Raw genomic sequence first — 4,520 nt, forward strand, 5'->3', positions numbered from 1 at the left:
AACAAGCCGCAAGTGCAAGTCCACTATGCCACCGGTCTCAACAATTCCTACAAGGTGAACCTGCAGCATGTAAGGTCTACATGTGTCAACGTTCAAATATCGAGATTTTTCAAAATGCAATGCTAAGTCCTCCTCCATTTTTTGTGCTAGGGTCTTCGTCCACTTGTCAGCCTTTTCTTTTCGTGTAGCAAACCACTGTTGGACTTTGGACCTTAGGAATGCTACATCAGCAGTAATCGAAAAGCCTCTTGCGTCCTTAGTTATGTTATTGAAGCTCTCAGCCCAGTTACTCATCATTACATTGTAACGTATCCCTAGAAAGTACAACCGAACCCATTTTTCAAATCCAATTTCCTCAAGATATTGTGCAACTACAACATTCATTGCTTGAATGTTCTTAAATTCTCTATGAAACTCTAATTTTGAATACGTGTAGGCACATGTGTAAATATGATTCGTGAATACGTCAGTCTTGAACTTGTGGTTGACGTTCATAATAATGTGGTGGTTAGCACATGCACCGTGGTGTGCATCAGGGAACACGATCTCCAAAGAATGAACAACTTTGATGCTTATCCGACACAAAGGCTAAGTTGTCAACATCACCAATTGTTTCTTTCAATTTTCTCATAAAATAGGTCCAAGAATTGTGGTTTTCATTGTCAACTACAGCAAAAGTTATCGGAAAAATATGGCTACCTGCATCCAGTACCACTGCACACAACATTTTCCCACCATACCTAGCCTTCAAGAAAGATCTATCAACACATACAACAGGTCGGCAAAACCTAAACCCCCGGATATAAGGACCCAGAGAGAAGAAACAATACTTGAAGCGACCATCCTCTACTACAAAATCTGTGATGGTACCTAGATTTCTCAAATTTAGCATGTGTAAGTAACCAGGTAATTTTGAGTATGAATCTTTAGGTGTACCCCGAACTAGGTGTAGTGCCTTCTCTCTGTACCTCCAAGCCTTTTCATAACTCATTTGGATCTCGTAATCCTTGTGCATATCTTTTCTTATATCAGAGGCAAATGATCCGAGCCGTCAAATGTGAACTTATCCTTAATTAGATGGGCAACTATCAAAGGTGATGCTTGAGGCTTATCTTTTCCTCAAAGATCAAGGGAACATGTATGTACATTATGAAATGTACTCACCTCAAACATGTTAGAAAATACGTTCTTCTTCGCTCTTAATTTCCACCCACAATTTGTATCCTTACATGTGATGTACCAAATAGTAGTACCGGACTTCCTAACAAAGTAGTCAAACCCTTTCTTCATTGCATACATGCCAACAACCATCTTTAAATGCTCTTTGTCTCTAAAAAATGTTCCTACATGTAATTCCCCACCTGCTGTGCCACCCATAGATATACAATGACTATGATCCTCAATGTCTTCTCTTGTAAACATTTTCTCCTTAAATTTACCGTAACTTATCGAAGAAGAAAATGGATCGCTAAATCTAGTCTCATTGGTCCCTCTAACATCACTAGGACCACTAGCATCATTAGTCTCCCTAACTTCACTGGTTCTTCTAGCATCACTAGGACCTGTACTGTCAGTGGTTCCTCTAGCATTACTATTTCACCTAGACGACTACTACTAGTACCAAGTGTATGGCAATTTTCTCTACGGGGCATTCTTTTCCGTGTCGGTGGCCTGGATGGTATTTGGTACAATAGTGGAGTCAAGTTCAAAACTATAGCAGCAGGGACCTCTGTATTGTGGTCGTCTCTTACGTCATCATTGCCCTCAACATAGCAAGCAGGGTCTGGACCATCAAAAAAACTACCAATGAAGGGCATTTGTGCTATAATGTCAGCACTCGACATCATAGTGTTCATTTCAGGTAACACATCAGCAACCAACTCCTTTGGATTTATTTCTGGAACATAACTCCCAACCTCGCTACGAGTGTCCTTAGAAGAACTTGGTGTGGGACTAGGATGATACAAACATTCTTCTTTAACAAAGTCACAAACAAGGGAGTAAATCATCTGGCTTCTTCGCAAGTGTAGACAAAAAGAACCTTGCATGTTTATCATTTCCAATAACTTCAGGGCGATAATTAAGCCTTTCATGTACTTGTAATTTACTTCCAATTTCAAGTCATATTGCACTTTGTCAACATTCAGTTTTTCATACAAAAGATCAACCAAACATGAGTAGCTTACGTTCGTATCAATGTCAAATGTCAAATTTTTGGCCCGTTTATAAACCCAATCTCTACCTTGAAGCTCCCAAACACCATTATACATAAAAAAAACGCATTAACAATCGAACCTGTCACATACATTAAAAAAATACAATTACAACTTAGAACAAAAATATCAAAAAATAGTGATACAAATCCTTGAAAATACCATAAATCTGCAAACCATCGAACACAACATCGGAGCAATATCGGCACCCATCGGGCCTATCACAAAATTCTGCCAATGCCACAATCGGGCAACATCATCAGACAAAAATTGGGCCACAAAATTCGCGACGGTCCTAAAAATGATTTTTCGGGGACTGTCGCTAAAAAAATTAAGTAACTATTTAAAATCGTTGGGAATACTAAATTTTCCTGACGGTTTAAAATCGTAGTAAACAAAGTAGGCGACGTTTTTTAATAAAATGTGATTTTTAACCGTCGTCAAAGCGTCGCCTATAAGGGTCCATTAAAAAATGGTCACTTACTTCTCGCCACATTTCCCACGTGCCTACCTACTTTTTTTCTATTCCCCACATGCCCACCTATTTCTTCTCCATTCCCCACACCCTAAAACGAAAATGTTAACTGTCCAAAACCCCACCCACGCCTCCGCACCATCGCCCTCCTCTCTCTCCGTCTTCCTCCCTGTCTTGGTCTCCCTTTCTTCTCACCTCTCTCGTTCATCGATCTCCACCCACCCCTCATCCCGTCGGTCTCCCTCTACTCTCTGTCGCATATGTCGGACCACCACCACCTCCCGTCAGTCTCCCTATCATCTTCGTCTCATACTCCGGACCACCACCACCTCCCGTCGGTCTTCCCCTCTCTCTTTCTCTCTGTCCGAGCTTGGTATAAATACATTTATTTATATATATACATTTTTATTTTTTTATTGTATAAATTTAATGTGTTTTAAAGTTAGTTGTTATTGTATCAAAATTAATTAGTTGTTTTATTTTAATTTAGATAAAATTATAAAATTAATGCATGAAAAAAAATGGGAGAAAATACAGTATTTTTTTTCTCTTTTTTTTTTTTTACATTCTTGACGGTTTAAAACCGTCGCCTATAACAGGGTATAGGCGACGGTTTTAAACCGTGCTTTATATTATAGGCGACGGTTTATACCCAGTTATAGGCAACAATTTTAAATCATCGGGAAACCTACATTAGCGACGGTTTTAAACCGTCACCTATTCTACCCGTTTTACGACGGTCGTATAGGCGACGGTTATAGAAACTGATGAGAATACTTTAAACGATTGTTTAAAAACGTCAGGAAAATCCATTTTTGTAGTAGTGCAAGCATTAAAACAATATTCTAAACTAAATATAACAACAACCAACAAGATTGCACAAAAAAAATAATTACCCATGAGCTTCGTGTATGATGCTCGTCCAAAAATGAGAGAAAATATGTGGTGTAGCTTGTAGTGTAGTAGCTTCTAGTATAGTGAAGTGAAAAGAATGAGTGAAGATAAGAGAAAATTGAGTTGATTTGTGGTGGTAGAGCAGCTCAGGCAGTAAGAAGGAAAGAGAGAAGTAAAGAGAGGGAAAGAGAGAAGAAGAGGGAGGGGTGATGTAAATGGAGATGATATTTTGGGCATAATACAAATGTAGGCATATATGCTACAAATATTGGTTATTATGAGTTTAAGGGAAAAATTTTAAGCACATATAAGCATAATTAATTAAATTTTCCTCTCAAATTCTGTTTTATCATAACGAATACTTTTCTTAGTGAGAGGTGCATGTTGTTCATCCTTTAGTGCATGGTCTAAATCCGTATATCTCAGAACTATAAGTAAATTTCTTTTTCGATTCTTGGAATTTGTCCCATTAAGCATAGAAATAGAATTAATATTAACAGATATTGAGGCAGCAGATAATGAAGTAGCCGAATATAGTTCAATTAAAATAAGCTCACATAAATATTCATAATTAAACAATAAATTTAAAAATTAGTTAATCTCATCTCAAGATACCAAACACATATTAATATTAAGCCATTAGACAGTAATATTAATTGTAAGCGGTACTCTCGATTTAGCAATCAAACATTGATAATAAAATGGTGCCTAACAATATGTCAATCTTTGGACAAACGAATTGCTCATACAAAATACCTTATAATTTTCACATATTTATCACCACACGTGTTTGAAATTTAGTGAAATATTTACTTGCATTTGGGTCAGTTAACATATGCATCACTTACAAATACACACCACAAAAAATCTTACTTTTAGTCACAACAAAATTTGTAACTAAAAATAAAATAGGTTGTGACTAATTATAGATTATTATT

This window comes from Cannabis sativa, chromosome X (genome assembly GCF_029168945.1).
Source record: "Cannabis sativa cultivar Pink pepper isolate KNU-18-1 chromosome X, ASM2916894v1, whole genome shotgun sequence".
Classification (NCBI taxonomy): Eukaryota; Viridiplantae; Streptophyta; class Magnoliopsida; order Rosales; family Cannabaceae; genus Cannabis; species Cannabis sativa.